At 45.1% G+C, this 23,388-nt stretch overlaps 1 protein-coding gene across 1 annotated transcript in view; it reads left to right on the forward strand.

Annotated features, from left to right (window-relative positions):
* Positions 1-12,782: 12,782 nt before the first annotated feature.
* CORO1C (coronin 1C) overlaps positions 12,783-23,388 on the forward strand; it is a 69,784-nt gene continuing 59,178 nt past the window's right edge. The window contains exon 1 of the mRNA XM_054594374.1: positions 12,783-12,896. The gene's annotated coding sequence lies outside the window, so the exon portion shown is untranslated. The remainder of the gene's footprint in view (positions 12,897-23,388) is intronic.

A 23,388-nucleotide genomic window follows, 5' to 3' on the forward strand; every position in this document is an offset into this window, starting at 1 on the left:
GTCCAGTGGGCAGGGCCTGCCTCACGGCCCCACCCAACTGCCAGGGGCTGAGTGCTGTCTGTCCGCCACAAGTTCCTTCAGTGACCAGTAAATCCCAGTGCCTGCAGGCCCAGCAAATACTTCACCTAGACTTCTCTCTTACCTGGACTCAGAGGAGACTGATGGATAAACTGGAATGCAGGTTTATTACTTTACAGCAAGAATTATAGGTGTGGAGCAGGCCAGGGTACTCTCACTTGCCAATTAGCACAGTGAGTCCTAGATAAGTCTACATGTGCAGTCAAATTATGGTCCGTAATAGCTTACTGAGGATGAAATCCAAGCGGTCGGTCAGTGGGCTGATTGTAATGGTTGGTGCTGTCAAGCTGTAACACAGCCTTCTCTGTAAGATGTTTTCTAAACAACCTCTGAGGGTCACGGTTCGGGACACTGTTCCTTGGCAAGGCTGGACACACATAGTAAATTCTTTTCAGGCTCCAAGGACGAATCAGAGCCCGGGGTGTTTCCAATGAGTTCCCTGGGAATTCGCATGGCCCAGTTTAGAAGCCATTGATTGAAATAAGAATGTGATGCAATGCAGCAGGCTTCCACTTCACTCGTTACAGTCACATTCCACACGTGCTTTCGGGAGACAACACCCACATCACCCTCGCAGGATATGGGTGTTCCCAAAGCTCATCAGATGCTCGTTGACCCAGGGCCCTAGGAGAACGACCTAGAACTGGCTGTTTCTACCCTGATTTCCTCCACCGAGTAGCAATCCTGAGGTTGCAGCGATCCCAGATCACACTCCCAGATCCGGTTTTGTGGGGGGTGCACATTTGCTTGTGTTGACCCCTGGGGGAGCCCCTCTTGGCAAGAGGCTTGGAAGAGGCTCCAGCAGGCAGAGCTTGGAGGGTGACTGCATTTCAGGAGGATTTACTTGCTGGTGGGAAAGCCCTTCCCACAGGAGGTGTGTGCCAAGTGAGGCCTGCCCAGAAAACACTGCCCGGCTCGGCACACCCTAACCCCAGGGAGCAGGATACCCTTCTGCCCCTTCCTGTGCCCAGCACTTTGCATAAGAAATTCCTTTACCTTGGGTCCTCTAAGCGGCCCTATTGACATTATCCTCAGCTGACAGATGAAGAAACAGGTCTGCAGCGTGTCCGTCCTTTGCCCAAGGTTACATCTCCAACTTGGTGGAGCCGGACAGGCATTGCCCCACCCCCACCTGAAACCTTTCCCCAGCAGTGCCCCGCCCCAGAAGGAGAAAGAAGCAAGCTGAAACTGCATCTCGATCTCACAGGCGGCTGAAATGAAGCCTCCTGGGGAATCCGACCCACGTGTCTGCTCAAAGGCTACCTGGGCGGCCCAAGGTGTGTTCCCCTCCCCCAACTTGTATTCACCATGTTTTGCCTTTTAAAGGGAAACTGCTCTTGTCTCCTCCAATATACCGTGAAAGATCCTGCCTCAGCCTGAAATTCCTTTTCCTATAAACTGTTTCCACAAAGAAAATGTTGGCGTTTCCATGAGCGGCCTCCCACCGCACAGAAGAGGATGTGTGAGGGGCGGGGGAGGGGACATTAAGAGACGAATTCTCAATTCTCATGCAAGTGGTTTGTTGGAGGTGGGAGCTCCCTCTGGGTTTTAAATTGGATGTCAAATGGGTTGGTGATGATGCTACCCGGCTCATGGGGCCAATAATTTGAGAATTAGTTGATAATGTATGCAAACTCCCTTCTGCCTGGCACACCAAACGTGCTATTGTTGGTACTGGCAGGAGGGATGGAGGAGAGGGAGGCAGAAAGGTAGCAGCATACACTGAGCATCTTCCACATGCATTGCCGAGTTGATCCTCACAGTGAGATATCACCTTGTTTTACAAAAAGGTGGAAGCCCAGAGAGGTTAGGTAACATGGGTCAGGGCCACACAGCCAGGAAGGGTCAGGGACCCAGGGTGTCTGACTCCAAATTCATCTGCTTTCTGCGTCATCATCTTTTCCCCAGAGAAAATAGTCCTAACGTACTTAGCGCAATCATTAGCATGTAGTGGGTACTTAATAAATGTTTGATGAGAGTGAATGAATGAAATGTGTTGTAAAAACAAGTCCCAGGTTTATTCAGCAAGGCTGGGCAAGTTTGGGAACACGCATGACAGCCCGAACTGAGTTCCTCAGGGGCAGAGGCTGTGTTGCAGTCACCTCCAGGACCCCAGCCAGGGCTCTTGGCACTTTGGACTGAACCCCAGGTCAACGCCAGGAATTTGCTGTGAATCTAAGAATCCTGAGTTTCTCAGAGACCAGAAGAATCTCAAAGGTCATCCAAGCCGAGTCCCTTTATAACATCCATCCATTCCGGGATTTTCTCCCCTATTCCTGATGCCCCTGGCACATGTCAGGCTCTGGGGACAAAGTGGAGACGTCTGTTTCATCCCTGGGGTCCTGTTGGAAAGCCCTTCTACAAAAGGAAGAAAATGCACACCACCTGCTAACAGCAATGGGGTGAGACAGATGGAAATAAAGGTTTATGCTTTTTTTCTCCTTTTATCTCTTCCAAAAATGTCTGCAACAGAATGATGTTGCCTTTATAATAAAAAAATGAAAATTTAAAGACTTAATAAAAGGAGGTTTTTGGCCCTGGCCAAGTGGATCAGTTGATTGGAGCGTCATCCATACACCAAAAACAGTGCGGGTTCAATCCCCAGTCAGGGCACATACCTAGGTTGCAGGTTCAGTTTCCGTCATGGCATGTACAGGAAGCAAGCAATCGATGTTTCTCTCTCTCCAACATTAATAAACATATCCTCAGGTGAGGATTAAAAAAAATAAGAAGGAGGCTTCTGTATTAAGCTAAAATCTGCACTCTAAGCCCCCAGGCTTGTGGTTCTAGGACATTCAGCAGAGCGCTGTGGCGGAAGGATCTTTTCTCCCCTCTGTCGGTGGCATGGGTTCCCTCCAACCAAGGGATTGCTCTCAGGTCTCTGTGGCTCCGCGGTGCCAGGCAGGCTCCCCACTGTGAGCTGTAAGCTTCCCCAGGCTGCCCGTGCCCGCTCTTCAAGCACTTGGGGGGCTGGCAGTGGAACCGCACAGCGCGACAGCATCCAGGGCTGCCCTCGTAGGCAGCAGCACAGGACTCCACCCTTATAAGCCTGTACAATTGGTCTAATGCTCTGTGGTGCCCATCTTAATATTTCTAACAATTCTTTCACAAGCGCCGGGCCTCTTCACCTTGCACTGGGCCCGCCAATTATGTAGCTGGTCCTGGCACCGTCATCACATTGGTCAACGGCTTTGGAGCAAGACAGCCCTGGATCTTGCTCCTTAACTCATCCATTCTGTGACCTGGAGCAAGCGCCTTAACCTCTCTGTTGCCTCAGTTACCTCCTTTGAAAAATAAGAATGTCCTCAGAGTACTGTAAAGATTAGCACTGTGTAATTAGCACAGAGTAAATACCCCTGAAATTATATATTATTTGCCTTATAAAATAGTACAGGTCCTGGCCCAGAGCAATCCCTCGTTGAGTAGCTGCCATTATAATGGAAAAGACATAGGTCACGCCCACAGACCAGCCCTGTGGCCTGCCAGCCTCCATTCCCATTCGCTCCCTTAAAATCATTGCTCAGCGACAGAGGGGAGCAAACACAAGCTCCTTGGACTGGGAAGAACTCAGCTGGGATGTGCCTGGGTGTCTTCTCCCTCCCCTGCCACTGACCCCAAGGAGGGTGCTGGCTCTGCCTCTCTCCCAGCTAAACACCATTTGTCCCTGACCTGGACCCCAGCAGTTCTACCCAACAAGCCTTTGGGAAGGGGAAGGCGAGGGAGGCCTGGGAGCGTGGGCTTGTCCCTGCTGCAATCCAGAGGTACATCCTGTTCTAGTGTTGCCATGGCACAGCCAAACATCTGCCACAACAGACGGCTGGGGCTGGCGGCTGGCAGCGGGGCCATGAATGGGCGAGGGCCTGGACAGGCATGGGGGGGCAGGGGTGCGGGGGCACAAGACCCAACAAGACTAGAGGGTGGGAAGGAACCCCCCGAGCATGCACATGTGTGTGCACACAAACACATGTATAGGCACACACATGCATACATGCACGCATGGCCTTCCAGGACAGACAGACTTCCCATAGGGAAGAGCTCCCAGTTCTGGACTCTCTCCCTGGAGGCCCTGGGAGAAGATCCCAATAGCGCAACCCTGGCAGGACTGGGCCCTCCTGAGTTCTTGTCCTGGTCCTGCTCACAGCCCACCTCCCAGAGCTGCCCGGGGCCCCATTCTGCTCCCAAGATGGAATTTGCTTTCCTGATTACTATGGTTTTTCATTATTAGAAAGTGAAACGCAGTCATTGTAGCAAAATCACATGGTCTAGAGGAGCGACAAGAGCTGCACTCAGCGGTGTGTGAGCCAGCAGCTGCGCCTCCAGCCCCTCATTCAAAACGTGTGTGCCTCAAGCGCTTAGGGGGGCGCCCCCAGGCCCAGGCTCCTCCCACTAGCAATGCTGCCTCCTCAGATCATCTCCTTGAACCCACAAAGGCTGGATTCTCGGCAAATGGCCAGGGGTCCTCGCTCTTGTTGCTAGTGGCCATCCCTCAGTTATCCTTGGGAATACCAGGGGAATCTCCTGGAGTGGGGGGCAGCCGAGGTGGTCATTGCATTGCCGGCCTAGCACTGTGACTGAAAGCTCCCACACAGAATGGAGGTTCCCCTCATGGAAGTCTAACAGGGGCCCTGATTTGAGAGTCAGAGTGAGGTGGATCATATGCCTTCACCACTCTGAGCTTCAGTTTGTCTGATCTGTAGAATAGGTTGAATCAATGTACTGCGCTGGGTTGTTGTGCAGATTAGATAGGGCAGTGTGTGCCTATGGATGCTCAGCATACAGGAGACCCACAATATTTGGTAGCTACTTCTATTAGTAGGGAAGATGATCAGAAAAAGCAAATACTTGCAATACAGTGTGATAAATGCTATAACAAATGTCTTCGTCTTACATGAGTTTTGAGGCCTCCTGGGTGTAGATTTCTGGGGAACCAGCCTGCAATCCATTTGTGGACCTAGGACCCTAAAGAACAAGTTCTCGTTTGACTTAGGGACAGGAACTCTGGCAAATAGCCTTGGAAGTTCCAGGAGTGGTGGGATTCTTACTAAGGATCTTCTTACTAAGGCCAGGTCCAAATTTCAGCTCTGCCACGGACTAAGCCAAGTGAAATTAATCAATTCGGCCACCTGTTTGAGCCTCCGCGTTTTCATCTGTAAAACAGGGTTCATGATGACAGCTAGTATGCACCGAGTGCCAGCTATGTGCCAGACCTTGTTTTAAGTACTTTACATTCATTAACTGACTTAGTCTTCGTAAGAGTGCCATGAAGTAGGTGTTATTATCATATTCCCATTTTATAGCTCTGGCTGGTGTCGCTCAGTGGACTGAGTGCCTGTCTGCGAGCCAAAGGGTCACCGGTTCGATTCCCAGGCTGGGCACATGCCTGGGTTTTCGGCCAGGTCCCCAGTAGTGGGTGCATGAAAGGCAACCACACATTGATGTTTCTCTGCTTCTCTTTCTTTCTCCCTTCCTCTCTTTCTAAAAATAAATAAATAAAATCTTAAAAAAAATAAAGAGATAATAGAAATCATTTGTTGGTGCATAGTAGAGGCTCAAAACATAGTAAATGAACAATCCTCTTTTTCCAGGTGAGAGAACTGTGGTTCAGAGAAGCTGATAACTCACCTAGAGTCACACCACTAATCAGTCGAACAGCTGGACTCTGAACACGGGGCTGCCTGATTGCAAAGCTCACATTCATAGCTGTGCCTTTTGCTTCTTTCCCATCTCATGCGATTCAGTTCAAGCATTAACAGGGGACCTGTACCTGGCTTATAAACTCATCCCACCATGAGGGTCTGGCTCGTTGAAAAGAAGCCACTGACTCATGCTTGTCATCTGTAGTTCTGGATTGAGTACAGTCAAGCCTGGCACCAAGTGGAAACTGAAAACATTTGTTCGAATAAAAGATATTGCCACTTATTCCCAGAAGAACTTATGTATGCCCGTAGACATGAGGGAGAGCGGCTCAGCTCCCACATTGCAAATAATTCCTTCCTGCTACTTGCGATCTGGGGCAAGAGTGCCTGTGTTTTAGAGCGTATGTTCTCCCAGCTCAGCTTTCCTTTAGGAAGAGCCATTTTCTCCACTGTCAGAAAGAAGGTGACACTTCTTGGGAAGAAAACAGATGATCTTACTACTAACGCTTCTACTGGGAAAGGCAACAGTGGCTGCAGGCTATGATCAAAATCCGTGAAGGAAAAAGGAACAAATTCCAAACCACGTGCCCTGTGCGCCCAGGCCTGGTGTGATTTTTCCTGGCGTGCTCAGGGATTCTCGATTCTGCAGGGAGAGCATGAAGTCCGTCAAGTCCCAGGTGCAGCCCTGAGGCTGGAGACTAGGACCATGTGGGCTTGTTCAAGTGGTTTCTTTACTTTTGTTTATATTGGACAGTTTCTGTAATTGAGAAAGAACAAACAGTAACAGCTCAGTGATTTGGGCATGGGGAGGGGAGGGGAGGGGCGGGCTCTGAAGTCCATAATCCCATGTGATTCCTGATTCTACAGGACATAGCTATGTAATCTCAAGCTCCTTCACCTCTCAAAGCCTCAGTTTCCTTTTCTGTGAAATGGAAGTCCTACCTCCTAGGATTGCTGTGAAAATTAAATGAGATCTTTTCTGTAAAGCCTCTAGGCCAGTAAGACTGAATAAGCTCCATGTGTCTGAGCCAGGGCTTCTCAATCTTGACAACTGGGGTCTAACACTTCTCTGTCATGCGGTAGGATGGAGGCTGCCCTGTGCATTGTAGGACATTTAGCAGCATCCCTGGCCTCTACGCACTGGACGCCAGTAGCATCCACATATTGCCAAATTTTGCCTGAGTGCTGGGAGGGGTGGGAAGCAAATTGTCCTCACACAGGAGCATTGCCTGTCTGGAAATCCTTCCAGCTGGGATTCTGCTGCCTCATCCAAGAGTGACATTGGGCTTGGGGTCTTGCTCTAACACCCTGAATTTATGGAATCCTTTCTCCCTTTTCAAAAAGACAACTTTTTGATTTCAAACTGTTGAATGCACTTTGCAGAAAAATTACAAAATACAGAACAGGACATGTAAAAAGGAAACTTGCCCATAACTCGAACCCTGTCTCTCAGAGATCATTTCTATTACAATGTGTGTGTGTCGGGGAGGGGGGTGTTTTATCAAAATGGGATATGCTGCTTTCTGACCTGCCTTTTTCTTCTGACAGCACATCTGGAACATCTTTACATATCATTAAGCAACAAGTATTCTCCCACAAAATCATTTTATTTTTCGTGCTTAAAAACCTTCTGTAGCTCCCGGTGGCCTGGGAATAATCAGGCTTTACAAGGGGAAAAGGCGAGGCAAAGGAAAAATAGACAAATCCATCATTATAGCTCAAGATTTCAATACTCCTCTCTCAACTGGAAGAACAACTTGACAGAAAATCAGCGAGAATGCCACCAACCAACAGGATCTGACTGACATTTATGTAGAACACTCTGTTGAACAACAGAATATGCATTCTTTTCAAGTGCCCATAGAGCATATAACAAGATAGACTATATCTTGGCCCATAAAACAAACTTCAACACATTTAAAAGACTTAAAATCATACACGTGATCTTTTTATATTAAAGTCTCTGACTACAATAGAGTCAAATTAAAAACCAATAACAGAAAGGTAACAGGATAATCTCCAAATACTTGGAAAGTAAACAATACAGGAATAATTTATGGGTTGCCCTGACTGGTATGGCTGAGCAGGTTGGATGTCATCCCGAAAATCAAAAGGTTGCCAGTTCGATTCTAGGTCAGGGCACATGCCTGGGTTGCAAGCCAGGTCCCTGGTTGGGGGTGTGCAAGAGGCAAATGGTCAATGTTTCTCTTGCACATTGATGTTTCTTTCCCTCATTTTCTCCCTCCTTTCCCTCCTCTCTAAAAATAAATAAAATCTTTAAAAAATTATTTAGGGGTCAAAGAGGAAGTCTCAAGAGAAATTCAAAACTACAGTCATACCTTGTTACTCGTTGGCTTCAGAACTCATCAAACCTGGTACTCATTGCATTTTGATGAGAAAAAAATATTTTGGGGCTTGGCACTTGCTCGCCACTTCGTTAATCAATTAATTAATTAATTCAACATGGATCACAGACCTAGAGGTAAAGTATAAAAATACAAAACATAGGAGAGAACCTATGGGATATAGGCAAAGCATTCCTAGATTTAATACCAAAAGCATGACCCGTAAAAGGAAAAATTGGTTAGCTGGACATCATTAAAATTAAAAACATTTCTCTGTGAAAGTCTCTACTAAGAGGATGAAAAAACAAGCTACAGACTGGGAAAAAACTATTTACAAACCATATGTCTAGCAAAAGACTAGGATGAAAAATATATAAGAATTCTCAAAACTCAACAGTAACAAAGCAAATAGTCCAATTAAAAATCGGCACCAATTAAAAATTGTAAAGAGACATACAGACATAAAGGTGGCAAGTAAGCACATGAAAGGATTTTCAACATAATTAGTCATCAAGGAAATGCAAATTGAAGCCACAATGAGATATCACTCTATACCTATCAGAATGGCTAAAATAAAAAAGAATGATAACACCAAATGCTGGTGAAGATGCAGAGAAACTGAAACACTCAGAGCCTGCTAGTGGGTGGGGATGTAAAATGATACAGTTACTTTGGATAGGAGTTTGGCAGTTCCTTAAAATGCTAAACGTACAGCTACCTTATGACCCAGGAATAGTACTCCTGGGTATTTTTCACAGAGAAATCAAAACTTATGTTGACACAAAAACCTGAACATGAATGTTTTTAATGTTTAGAGCAGCTTTATTCATAATAAACTGCTCCAAAGTGGAATCAACCTTCAGTGGGTGAATGGTCCAACAGACTGATACATCCATACCTTGGAATACTACTTAGCAATAATAAGGAACAAACTATTCATACACACAACAATCTGGACACATGTCTAGAGATCTATACTGAATGAAAAAGCCAATACCAAAAAGTTGCATACTATGTGAATTGTCCTTTTTGAAATAACAAAATTATAGAAATTGAGAACAGATGAGTGGTTGCTAGGGATTAAGGATGGGGTGGGAGCCGAAGGGAAATAGGTGTGTCTCTAAAAGGGCAATGTAAGGAGTCCTCCTGGGGATGGAACTGTTCTCTATCTTGACTGTCTCGATGTCAATACTGGGTTGTTATATTGTCCTACAGTTTGCCAAGATGCTACATAGGGGGAAACTGGGTAAAGGGTACATGTGATCTCCTTGTATTATTTCTTATACCTGCATGTGAATCTACAATCATCTAAAAATTTTAAAAAATAATTAAAAAATACATCCTTCTGTAGCCAGTCTATCATTTTCTGCTTTTATTTCGCAGAAAGCGGGGCTCAAAGCTGTGACAATCAAGATTTCTCAATGTAGAGTGAATTTTAATGTTCTCTGAGCTTTGCCCTCTTCTGTCATTCCATTAGGGGTCTTGCCTACTGAGATTACTCGAGGGGCTTCCAGCCTCTCATTTATTTAATATTATTATTATTATTTGTTCATACTGCCATAGGGTAATTCACTCAGCTTCCAGGTTGCCCTGGCAATCTAAGAATAATGTCCCCTGTTTGCTACTGAGGAACTAGAAAGATGATTTGCTCAGGAGCTTCTGAATGCAGGTCCCAGAATTCTTTCTTCTTCATACATGTGTGATTTGGAATCACTCTTATTTTTCCTGATCATTAAATTCATCTTTATCTAGCATCTATCTTAGGCCACTTCAGAAATCACCACCTTTTGGAAGCAGGAAAAAACTCAAATCCCAGCATCTTACCTGAACCTGAACCACTCCATTCAGGGCCAGCTTGGACAGAGCCAAGATTTCCTGAGGGCCCACAGGGAGGTTGCTAGGGATTCAAGAACTGTGAGATGGTGGGGGTTTTCTCCCAACAAAGAAAGGGTTTTGCAATTTTCCTGCTGCTTCTGGGAATACCAGCTCTCCGTTGACCACATTTGGAGCAGGTGTGGGATGGGGTAGTGAGGTGGCATTGCTTCTGGCTCTAGATCGCTTCCTGTGTAAAAATTACCTCCCTCAAACCAGGGATCAAATGAGGAACTGAAACAGGTGGCTGGAAGGCAAAGGTCTTGGGACCTTTCTTTCACAGCATATTCAGTGGCTGCTCTATGGTGGTGTCATTGGGGAGGAACTGGTGTCATGGAAAAGTTTACTTCTAATTCCATCATTTAAACTGGGAGAAGGCAATCGATATGCTTTCAACTTTAAGCACCTACTTTGTGCTGGACACTATGCTGGATGCTTTGCTGTAATTTAATTCATTGAATCTAAACCCTTGAATCTTCAGAACCACTTGCATTTGGATGAACAGCACCACATAGAAGAGGGGAGTAACAGGGAAAGAGGAGAAGTGACTTGCCCAAGGTCACACAACTGATAAGTGGTGGAGCCTGAATTTAGAGCTAAGTCTCTCAGAATCCAAAGTCTGTGTGTGTGTGTGTGTGTGTGTGTGATGCCGCCACAGAGGCAGTTTCATGTAATGACTAATGGCTAAGAGTACAGACTCTGCAATTAGAGGAATGTCAGGTCTATCATTAGCTCCCCTGGTTCAGGCTGTGTGACCTTGGACAAGTAATTTCACTTCTCATTACCTTCACCTTTATAGATGGGGATCAAGAATTGTTTGGGGGCCGTAGTATTATTGAAGAGGTTTCAGAAGATTTTGCATTTACGTCACACAGAGTGCCTGGCATATATAAGTGATGGAAAATGTTAGCAACCATCTGTTTCCGAAGAGTTTCCGGTATGGTTCCCATGTCCATCTCAGAGCACTTTATCAACCCTCATTTTCCCAGGACCAGTCAGAACTCACCTGCTCTCAAGGTCATTGTTTTATCAAAGACAGGAATCATAATAATGGCCCATCATTTTTGTACCTCACCAAATGCCAGGCACTGCCCTAGGCGCTTAGCCACTTTCATCTCGTTTAAATGAAGTGAGAGGCCAAGTCTACCTACCAAAAGGGTGCTCAGTCCCTCCTGTGGTCAGCGGGTGCTTCAATGCGGAATGAAATGCATCCCCCCGTTGCTGAAGCAGGGCAGTAAGAGCAACAGGTACATTGACCGAAAGGCTTATTACCAAGTCAGGCATCCTGCTGAGTGCATTTTTTAAAAATCCTCATCGGATGACATTTTTTTTTTTTTCATTGTTTTTAGAGGGAGAGGAGGGAGAGAGAGAAACGCCAAATGCAGGGAGAAACATTGACTGGTTGCCTTCCACGAGCGCCCACACCGGGGATCACACACCCTGACCAGAGACGGAACCCGCGACCCAGGTACGCGCCCTGACGGTTACCGGGGACGCCGTCCAGGGCCTGCTGAGCGCGGTATTAACAGTGAGCTCCTAAAATCCCTCAGGGAGGGGCTGCTACGACAGTATCCCTATTTTACTGATCAAGAAACCGAGGCTCAGAGAGGATAATTAATTTGCTGTGATAGCTGTTTTGGTTCAGGTGGACGTTGTTTGACAAAACACACATTTCTGAGGCAATGAAAAATTCCCCTGTGAATTGCAAAGACGCCTTGCTGTGGGAAGTAAGTAGCCCTATTCCTCAGCTTTGCTCAGTTTCCCCACATCTTGGTACTTCAGAGCTTGGTATTTCAGACTCTGGTTATTGTTAATTAGACAGCTTTACGCTAACGATCAGGAAATTCGGGCATGTAGAGGTGAAGGAAACTGCCCCGGGACGCAGTCTGACAGCAGCAGAGCTGGCATTCAGTCCCGGTGCCCTGATTTCCAGGCGGGGGCAGCTAGTTACTAAGCAAAAGAGTGCGGAGACTTTGACCAGGAAAAGGAAGGGAGGGAGTGCATCCTTCATTTCCTCACCTGCGAAATGGGGTGAAGACGGGCCCTCCTTGTAGTTGTGGGGGGATGCGTGGGAGTGGCCCAGCTCAGGGTCAGCTACCGATTACTAGGAATATGACAATTGAAAGTGGGGGGGAAGGCCAGAGCAACGGGAGTCCCCAGAGGTAGTGGTGGGGAGGGATCTTGGGAGCAAAGGCGGAGCTTCCGAAGCCAGGGGCGGGGATTCGAGAACTTGGGGGCGGAGCTTGGAGTTTTTAGCGTTTAGGGGGGCAGTGGGCGGGGCTTGCGATGCTGCGAATAGGGTGTTTTGTCTATGGGCGGGGCTTCTAGAATTTGCTGCGGAGTTTTGTGGTGCCGATAGGTCTGTTTTGAAGCAAAGGGCGGGGAGCCCGGCTTAGGGAGCCAGGAGGCTGGCTGAGGGCTCGGATGGGTAGTGGGCGGGGCTTAGCGGACCTGACGTTCCGGTTTTAAGGGGCTCTGGGGAAATCTTTGAGGAGCCGGGCAAGTGGCCCTGCAGAGCCAAGCAGGTCAGTGGGCGGAACTCTGAGAACGCCGCTCCCGGTTGAGGAGCAGTGGGCGTGGCTGGGAGGTGCTAGTGGGCGTGGCTCTCGGCCTCTGAGAGGACTAGCGGGCGGTACGTGCCCCTGGGCTCTGCCTTCCTCTGCGGCCCTCCTGCATCCTTCAGCGCGACCAGAGGGGGCGTTAGAGAGAGTCAGGCGTGGATCGCAGGGTGGGAACAGCACTTTCCTGCCGGAAGTGGGCGTGGCGCGCCGCAGCCTGGCGGCTCTGGTTGGGCGCGGTGCGGTGCGGGGGCGGAGCCTGCGTGAGGCGGTGGGGGCGGTGGCGGCTGCCCACGCCCCTCCCCCGCGCAGCGCTCAGTGCCAGGCGGGAGGCGACAGCGGTTGGAGGCTTCGTCGGGATTTGCAGCGGGGACTTTGGCGGCGGCGCCTGAGGCACCTCGGCCCTGGTGAGCAGCGCGCGCCTGGCGGGGCCGCTTGGGAGCGAGCCGGGCGGGCGGACCTGTCCTCTCAGCATGTGCTGGCGCCGGCTGACAGGAACCGGCGGGGCGTGGGGTAGGGCCCGGTGTAGGGGAGTGGACTGGAGTGGTTGCGCGGGGTGCGGGTCCTTGGACCCGGGGCTCACTCTGGCCAGTGTGCAAGGGTTTGGGGTTGGAGCTGCTACTGGAGGCTCGGAGTCTGGAGGGAAAGGGAGTTGGGGACCGAACCGCTTGGCTTGGGGAGAGTGAACCCGGTTCCTTTTGGGGAGGAGATTGCCCAGGGAGGCTTTTGGGGGTCCGGAACCTTCCTGGCCGGGTGAGGAACCGCGGGCTGAGTGCGGTCTGGGCTGGCCGAGGAAGGTTTTTAGGGATCAGGGACCTGTCTGATTGGGTGGGGTTTTGGGTGGGGAGGGGCTGCTCGAGGCTCAGGCGTAGAGTCCGGGGGCGCCAGACCTGGGGGCAGAGTTGGAGCGGCCCTCGGGAGCGAGTGGGTGAGGGTAGGCAGGGTCGGGGTTCACATGTGGCGGGGGCGAGCTGGGCCCTGCGTGGGAGAGACGAGGGTGACTCTCCGGCCCGGGGGTTGCCTGGCTGTGGGTGCGAGGCTCGCTCTGGGCCCCGAAGATCTGGGTTAGGGGTCGGAAAGGGCGGAACAGGGCCAGAGCTGGAGTAATGTGGGTGGGGGCGGTTTGGGAAGAGGATGAGCCCGGCGTTGGGAGCCGAGGGCTGGGACTGGCGGGGGTGGGGGTGGGGGCGGGCGGTTGGGAAAGGAAGAATGAAGCAGGAATGCTGCAGGGTCGGGGGCCTGGAGTCTGGGTGAACTGGGTGATTCAGAGATGTGCTCCCCCTAACAGCGAAGCAGCTGGCGAGGGACGCAGTAAAAAGGAGCGAGGTGCAGGTGGGGCTTCGCTGCGCTTAAATGACTGAGGATGAGGTCAGATGTTGAGGGTGGAAATGCAGGAACCGAGCTCTCCCGCCTGTCTACACAGGGGCACACACACCAGCTCTCCGTCTCTTAAATGATTTGAACGTGTTGGGGGAAGTGGCAGGCTGCGGGAGAGCTGAGAAGAAAGGGGCTTCCTCTGGGAGAGAGGCGCTGGCCCTGCCGTCCTTTTTTGGGAGTGTTCAAAGGGTTTTGATCGCTGGAAAAGGAAACGTAGGCTTTACTGCATGGTGGTTTAGAATCACATCCTATATTTGGCCTTAATGTAGGCTGCCCTTGTTTTGTGGTGTCTGAAGTCCTTGCTCTACATGGTGCAAACGTGGGATTTGGTGTGAGAAGCAAATTGCAAGTCGTTCATCTCCCTCAGGATAGCATGATACAAAGGCCTTTCGTACCTATAAGACATTTGAAAAGAAATTAATACAATGTGTGTTTTTAAACTGGTACTTAGTGGCGAATATATTTACTTTTCGAAATAGTTACCACGAAATAGTAGGGCTCTTTTACCGGAGCCTTCTTGCCTGGGATTACATTCTAAAACTGTACTCATAGGGCTCTTAGTCACTCTATATAATAATGCATTTTATTGTCCTTATCTGGCAAAACTCTCTCCTGACACCAGGGCCTGCTAGAATAGTCAGAAATATGATTAAGTATAAGCAGTTGTTCTGTACCGTCTGTTCAACTGTGAAGGCAAATAGATATGTGTATATATTTTGAACTTGATTCTGTATATTTCAGAAAAGTAATTTAAGAAAACTTAATTTTTTTTGGCTTGGAGATAGATTTCAGAGTCGCAGTTTTTGGATATGAAGCCTAGTAGTTACCTTTGGGTCTGAGAGGTTGCATAAGTAAATAGAAGTTAAAAAAAGTCAAATAAAACTGGAAACTGTGTTGTATGTTAGGTTTTGAGGACAATGTTTTGTGGTAAATGATAGTAGTCAAGTGCACTAAGGATTGAACAAAGATTGGTATAAAGGTCGGATACACACCTTTGTGACAAATCTGGAATGTGCCCTGTCTGTATTTGTTTTTGATTATTTGTGGACGGTAGAGTAAAGCCTGGTGAATATTAATAGACACATACGAATGAGATATCATTGCACACAGTACTGAATTTTCCTTTTTTAAGTTTTTATTTATTTTTAGTTTTTAAAAAGATTTTATTTATTTACTTTTAGAGAGGGAAGAAAGAGGAGGAGAGAAACATTGCCTCCCACTCCATGTTGCCTCCCACTCCTCCAGTGGGGGGACCTCGCCCACAATCCAGGCATGTGCCATGACTGGGAATCTAACTTGTGACCCTATGGTTTGCAGTATGACATCAAACCCACTGAGCCACACCAGTCAGGGCAAATTTTCCTTTAAAAAATTTTAAATTTGACTTATTAATTTTAGAGAGAGAGAGGGAGGGGAGCAGAGAGAGGGGGTGAAAGATTTGTTGTTCTACTTATTTATGCATTCATTGGTTGATTTTTGCCTGTGGCCTGACCTGGGATTGAACATGCAACCTTGGTGTATTGGGATGATGCTCTAACCAACTGAGCTATGTGACCAGGCTCATAGCTGGTCATTTTTGTGATCATTTGTTACTTTGCTTGCAGATTGTGGTAGTCAGTATTTATGTCTATTACTTTATGTATAGTTTAGGATTAGATTTAGGATTGAAAAACAGCACTATTTAAACACTGTTGGGTTTTTTTCTTAAATAAGTTTTATACTTAATACATCTGTCACTTCGGAGATCCACTCCAACCAAGGGAAGGAGGATCACTTTCTTGTCTATGAAATAGAATGTTCAAAGGGATAAATTCTCAGTTCTTAGATACATAACTGAGAATGGAAGATTCAGTTCTTTATGATGGCAGATTATTGCTTAATACTTTGATTTGCCACAAACTGGTGCTACAGAAACATTATTATTATTATTATTATTATTATTATTATTATTATTATTATTAACTGGGCTGTTTTATCTTTGATTTCTATTTCAGAGGTGGAACAGTAATAAATTGTGGTGCCAGTTTCATGTTTAGGCTACAGATTTATGTGTGTTTTCTGTTTGATGAGTTCCCTATGTTATCTTGAGTTATGAACTCTTTTCTGGCACTTACATGATGTTTTAAACTTAGGATTCCTTTTCTGCATTAAAACATGGAAATTGTCATAAATATTTCAGTATGACCTAGTACCTAGAATGTTAAGTAATAGAATCTCTCTGGGTTTTCATTGCCCTAGTTCAGATCCTTTAAAGTGAGTGAACAAGATTATATACTCCTTTTTGAGACCTTATTTTGTATTTTAATAGTGTATAATGGAGTCCTTTTTTTTAAAGATTTTATTTAGTTATTTTTAGAGGTGGGAAGAGAGGGAGAGAAACATTGACATGGGAAACATGATTGGTTACCTCTCATATGTGCCTGGTTCAGGGACTGAACCTACAATCTAGACATGTGCACAGACTAGGAATCAAACCCATGATCTTTTGCTTTGTGAGAGGGCATTCAACAAACTAAGCCACAACAGTCAGGGCTCTTTTTTATTTTATAATTGTTTTATTGAGATACAACTCACATACCATACAATTCACTAATTTAAAATGTACTATTCACTGGTTTTAGAATAGTCACAGAATTATGCGTCATCACTACAATTGTAGAATATTTTCATCAGCCCAAAAAGAAACCCTATACCAATTAGCAATCCCCTTGCCTCATTCTCCTCCCTCCCCTGCCCTAGGCAACCACTAATCTACTTTTTGTCTCTGGATTTGCTTATTTTGGACATTTCATGTAAGTGGAATCATACAGCACAGGGCCTTTTGTGTCTTTTATTAAGCATAATGTTTTCAAGGTTTATCTGTGTTGTACAGTGTACCAGTACTTCATTCTTTTTTTTATGATTGAATAATATTACACTGTGTGGATATACCATGGTTTGTTTATCCATTTATCTGCTGATTGACATTGGATGCTTCCTTTTTTTGGCTATTATGAGTAATGTTGCTGTGAACATTCATGTACAAGTTTCTGTATGGACATATGTTTTCATTTCTCTTGGGAATTCTCTTGGGTCAAGTTGGTAACTCTATGTTTAACTGTTAAAGGAACTGCCAGACTGTTTTTCAAAGCAGCTATACCATTTTACAATCCTATCAGCAGTGTATAAAGGGTTCAGTTTTCCACACCCTTGTCAACACTTGTTATTCTCTGACTTCTTGATTTTGGCCATTCTCGTGGGTGTGAAGTGGTATCTTGTGGTTTTGGTTTACATTTCTCTGATGACTAATGATGTGTTCAGCATCTTACGTGGTTAGTGGACATTTGTATGCTTTCTTTGGAGATGTGTCTATTCAAATGCTTTGCCCATTTTAAAATCGGGTTATCTTTCTATTATGAGTTATATTCTAGAAACAAGTGCCTTATCAAATATATAATTTACAAATGCTTTTTCCATTTTGTGAGTTGTATTTTTACTTTCTTTTTTTAATCCTCACTGGAGGACATGCTTGTTGATTTTAGGGAGAGTGGAAGGAAAAGAGAAGTGGAGAAAAAGAGGGAGAGAAACAATGCTAGAGAGAAACATCGATCGGTTGCCTCTCATGTACGCCCCTACCAGGGACCAACCCTGCAACCTAGGCATGTGCCCTGATCAGGAATTGAACCCGCAACTCTTCTGTTACAGGACGATGTTCTAACCAACTGAGCTACACCTGCCCAGGATCTTTTCACTTTCTTTTTACTTTCTTTTTTTTCAAAGATACTATTTATTTACTTTTAGAAGCTAGGGAAAGAGAGAGAGAGAGAGAGAGAAACATTGATGTATGAGAGATGCATTGATTGTTTGCCTCTCATGTGCCCCCATCTGGGGACCTGGCCCACAACCCAGACATGTGCCCTGACTGGGAATCAAACTAGCGACCTTTTGGTTCTCAGGCCAGTGCTCAGTCCACTGAGCCACATCAGCCAGGGCTTACTTTCTTGATGGTGTCCTTGAAACACAAAAGTTTTCAATTTTGGTGAAGTCCAACTTATGCATAATGGAGTCAAAATTGATAATAATGGAGTTAGAAATTATTTAGACCTTAAGTCATTCTTATGTATATTTTGATTATATAAATTAAAAGCCAAAGATGAAAATGTTAGGGAAATATTTGAATTAGTCCAAGGGCAAAAAAGGGTACTTCAGGGAACAATGTCATTTTGCTGTTTAAATTCTCTAGTTGTCTGTGTCTGTGGTTAAAGTTCAGGCTTCTTAGTGTGGCTGTGGGTCAAGGCGTCTCTCATTTCAGCCTGCCACATCTCTCACTACTCCCTTTATGTATCATCCCCACTGCCACTCCCTGAAACATTCCAGCCTTCACACCTTCTTGTGATGTGCTTACTATTCTGCCCTCTTTTCCACTTGCCGAATCCCACTTGTCTTTTGGGATCCTCCGTGGAACCTTACTTGTTCTCACAGGCAGACATTGTTCCTGCACTGATGCATCGTACATTCATTACTCCTGTCTGCTACAAGGAACTGGACCCGAACTTGAGCTTACAGTCTGAAAGGTGCCTACTCATTGAAGGCGAATGCAAGAGAGAAATTCACATGGAAGGCAAACCTGATTCCCTGGATCAGAGCTTGGTCTCCAGTGCCTACTGGGTGTTTGCTGAATGAATGATTACTGATGTTCACAGGAAAAACCCTGAGGGCGGTGGCGTTCTCTGATTCTCATTCACGGTTTTGTTGCCTGTGTTAGAATAACATGAAGGGCAGAGGTAATTCCCCTCTGCATTTGGGGCATCCAAGTCCAGCTCTTACCAAAAAATTGCTCAGATTTTAAAACCTAGCCTTTGAAACATTTTCCTGAGGGCAGAACCTTATCGCCCAGGTTCTTTCCCTCCAATGAACAGTAATGATTGGCCCACAGTCTCAGTAGGGCAGATGGCCAGGGAGCACTTTTAGTTTGGTGGATTTAGCCATACCAAATGCTGCAGGCCAGCCCAGGTGGCATTGAGTAGCCAGTACTGGAACTACCCCTGTGCAGGCCTCATAAAGGGTGTGAACTGGGTTGTAAGGGCACGTTCTTTCTTTCTTTTCATTCTTTTGTTCATGCTCTCTTACTTTTCTCAGGGCATCTAACTCAGGTAGAAGTCTTTAGTTATATTTTGTGTTATGTTCACTTTTACTACTTTAATTAAAAATACTTAATTTCTTCCTGAAAATTAGAAGAAACTAGTTGGCCATTTGGGGTACATTTTCTGCTTTGGGTTCATTGAAGTGGTTGGACTGTGGCAAGGTAGTAAAGAAGAGAAGAAAAATACCTTGTGCTGTAAGAGTTTTGTGTTTAGAAAAACTGAGGCGATGAAGTGTGCAGGCCTTCAGAGCCAGACTGGGCTGGGTTTTTACCCTTGACTCCATTTCTTAGTTAACTGTGACTTTGCCAATACCTCACTTCCCTGAGCCTCAGTTTCCTCTTCTGTAGTGTGGCAATGTTAACGATTACCATGCTGGGTTATTGTCAACATTAAGTAAGAAAAAGTACGTAAAGTGCCTAATTATGAGTAGCACTGAATAAATTTGTGTTCCCTCGCTCTTCACTCTTAAATGTCTGCTAGTGACATTCTACTGTGTAGAATCTAATAGAGGAGGTTCTATTTCTGATGTTAAACTATTCGTGTATGGCTTCCCACTCCCATCTCAGCATTTTAGACTTTGAATCAAAGAATCACTGAAGAGGAAAAAAAGTGTCTAATTTTAGGATAGGAAGGTGGTAAAAATGAAGTAGTGTTTTGCCATCTATCTGAATTGAAATGTCTGTACAGACAAGCTTCTCTTATTTAGTTCTTATTCTTGTGTTCAATCTATCTATGTTTATCTGTTTATCTCCTAAGGAAAAAGGCTTAGTTCTTGGTAAATGTTGCTTGTAGTTAGGGTTTGAAAGAAGATTGAACTGCAGGGTGTGAGACACTCATCTGGTTATAACGTGAATGGCAGCATTGTGATAAAGTGTAACATTCTATGTGGGAGAAGAGCCACAGTAGTTTCATGGGGTGTTAAATTAGGCCTGTCATTTGAATGTTATATTAGTAACAAAAGTGGGTCCTTCTGTTTGTCACAGTAAAGAGAAATTAAATCAAATTGATGCACAGGTCAGGGAAAGAGAAACTGGAATACAAATGGGAGTAGGAGGCTTGTATTTTGTATAATGAAGGGGGTAACGTCTCAGTACTACATATTTATTTTTCCCCTTTGGTCATGAATTTATCTACATTTCTTTTTTTAAAATAATGAATAATGGATTATATTTTAGTACCAGTGTTTCAAGCACCTTTTAAAAAAATTCCATTTTAGCGGGATTTGGGAGATTTATTTTTCAGGTCCAGAGGTTCTCTCATTTTTGAAGGTCTGTGAGGATGAGCTATAGACCTTTATAAATACAGCTGCCTGGGCTCGAGCTCCCTTGTGAACCTGAATCACAGCCAGAGTGGGAAGTACCTATTGGATCTTACAGATGAGGAAACTGTGGTCACAGGAGCTTGAGAGACTTGCTTAAGATCAGGAAGTTAACTGTCCCTTCCCTCTTCCCCCAGCCTCCCTCCACCTGTTTCCATGACAAGTGTGAATTTATTTTTATAGTTGGTGGTGTGGGTTTATAGTATAGTGTGGATTATAACCCCCCCCCCCACTTTTTTTTACAGTGTGAACCTGATACAGGCTTTCCCATTTTACTCCTTGACCTAACATAACCGTTCCCTCTTAAGCTTCACCACAGTCTTTTGCCAGACTTACAAAGTGAGCCTACTCACAGTTTATCTCTTCAGTTCATTATCACAGCATTTGGGTTTTTTCCCCTCACATATTCAGGTTGTACATATATTAAACTACTAAGCTTGGTCCAAATTTTCAAAAGGTTTTTTTAGATGCATTTTTTAAAAACTTAAATACATAGATTCTGTTGCATAATCCTTTGGTAGACTTGATTACCTAGTTTAATATAAAGTTCTTTGACAATGTTTTATTTATCTATTTTTATTTCTTCAGTCTTATAATCTATTAGTCGTTACAAGAACTTAGCTCAAATGTTGCAAGGACTTAGCTCAAATGTTTCAAAGACCAATTAATATTGCAACGAAGCTGCTGCATTGTGTCTTGCCAGAATAATTGGCACCATTAGGCCATTTATATATGCAAACACTAACTTTGACAGGAACAACATGTCCAGTACAAAACTGCACAGATTGTAATAGGCATAATGAAAACCCCCTAGGATTAGCAGAAGTTGATCATTGCTTCACAGTGTGGTCATTCTGTCTCTGTGGGACCAAGACAAACTGGGAATCTAGGCACTTTGGGGTAAGAGCCTTTTTGACGCATTGTGGAATCAGACGTGTGCCCACATGTTCTGACACCTGCTGAGGCCTTTGTCCTGGCTGAATAAAGCTGTGGTTTTTCAGTTTCATGAAAGGCCATAACATACTTGGGAAAGGAAGTGTTCGGAGCATGAAACCTTTGGGGGTGTATTTTCTACTGACATTGTAGGGGTTCTTGACAAAATTCACAAGCACCCCCTCCTTAAGACAAATGTTTAATCGCCATTATTTGCTTACTTCACATGCAAGATACTTAAATTCCTTTTCATAATGGTCAAGCATTCTTTTCTAGTTAAAGATTCTAATTCCTTTCATTCTTAGGAACTTAAAGAATTGAGGCTGATTTATTAATATAAAAACTGAAACACTGCCTGAGTGGTGACTGAGAAACACATAAAAACTTGAGCTATCATCTCCATTAAGCAGAAGGATTTATTAGGAGACTAGTCACTTTACAAGCTAGATGGTAAATTAATTGTGTGGTTAGTAGTGTCTTTAGTTTAACATTGTCATTCTAGTTTTTCTTGGCAAGCAACAGAGCGGCTGGAGCCAGCGAGTGCTGGCCACAGCTCTTTAGGGGTGATATTTAATAAGATGCGTGTTGTCGGTTTTAGAAATAGAGTAACCTTTCCTTAAGCTCTTTCTCTTATGTGGGCTACTGTTGCTTTGCAGTGCTACTATAGAAAATAAATTGGCATTTGTGTGGGGTTTTTTTAACCCTAAGATTTCCAGTTTGATCTCATGCAGTATAGAGGTATCGTGGATGCACTGGACTGAGTCACATTGTCAGGTGGAACAAATGGTGCCTCTTAACCTACAAAGGATAGTTGTGGACCATGTGGTTTTCTAAAAGTGAATGGTTGGAGAGCCCAGATGCAGTTTCTGTTTCAGAGGCAGTGTGTGTGTTCAGTCCCCAACCCAGGACTGGGTTATGTTCCAAAGACTAACTCAGTTATTGGAACTCAGATAGCATTTTTTGATATAGACTCAGTTTTACAAGTGGTGGGTAAGTTCTCAGTCTAGACTGAAGAACGAAGAAATCTGTTTAATTCACAGCACAGCTTTTGAAACTGTTAATGGCGATAATGGGATTCTGGATCCTGGGAGCTGGGAGTCTGTGAAACAGAAGTAAGGGACCATGCTCCTCAGCCTCGCTGCTGGTTCCAGGCTGTGTGACACCCAGCAGCCTCATGCCGCAGCAGTCCTCCTCGTTCTTCATCTTCTCTCTTAATCTGAAGCCTCTACTCCCCTGGTGAATCTGATCTCCTTTAAATAGCAGTAGCAAAGCAAACGGCTCAAATTTATTTCCACGAATGTATTCCTGGAGGGCCACAATTATTACTAAACCATCACTGTTACTCAGTGTTAGGATGACTACAGTCCTTATTTATGTTATCTTATTTCACTCATGTCCCTTAACCCTTGTAGAGGTACTATATTAATATTTTTAAAAAGGAGGTTCCTTATAGGTAAACAGATTGTTTCAATGAAATTTCAGCTTATTCATTCAGTGTAATGCGGTTTCAAGGGGAAAGTTGAGCAGAGACATGTGGGGTCAGGCAGAGCCCCTTTAAGGAGGGTAGCCCTGATGCTTGAAATTAGGAAGAAGCTCTGCCTGTTTTGAAAGGTTCTTCCCGTTACCTCTATGGCAGTGAATCTGCTACATTTCTCTCCCAAATACTCATGATCCTTTTTTTCCTCTTGCCATTTAGGAATCGAAGCTTGAAAGGCTCTTAGGTTTTAGCAAAGTGGATTGTTTTCTGCGACCTTGGAGAAGTGAATCGAGGCAGGCTAATGGTTGTAATTTGAGGTAGCTGGTACTGACTGGCCAGAGCTAGGTGCTGATTTCCATCTATATTTCTATTTCTTTATAAACTCTTACCAAAAGTCCCCTTCTTCTGCAAACAGTGGGAAATAATTGACCCCTTCTTTTTGTTATTGCTTTTTTGAAGGGTTTGGGGTACCCGGTTTCCAAGAACTCTGCTCATTCAAACATTTTTATGATGCTGAGTGGAATAAGGATTAGGGACCTGATTTTTCTGGTGCAATTAAGAAAAAGGTCTTCACAAAGTGTCAATGGCAAGCTTAATGTTTTGATTTACTTTAAAATCAGCAAGAGTTAAAAAAATATATTACAAACTTCTGCTAACTCTCAAGTATACAG

The sequence above is a fragment of the Pteronotus mesoamericanus genome, unplaced genomic scaffold (assembly GCF_021234165.1).
Source record: "Pteronotus mesoamericanus isolate MK-2021 breed Mesoamerican mustached bat unplaced genomic scaffold, CSHL_Meso_final scaffold_507, whole genome shotgun sequence".
In the NCBI taxonomy this organism is placed as follows: Eukaryota; Metazoa; Chordata; class Mammalia; order Chiroptera; family Mormoopidae; genus Pteronotus; species Pteronotus mesoamericanus.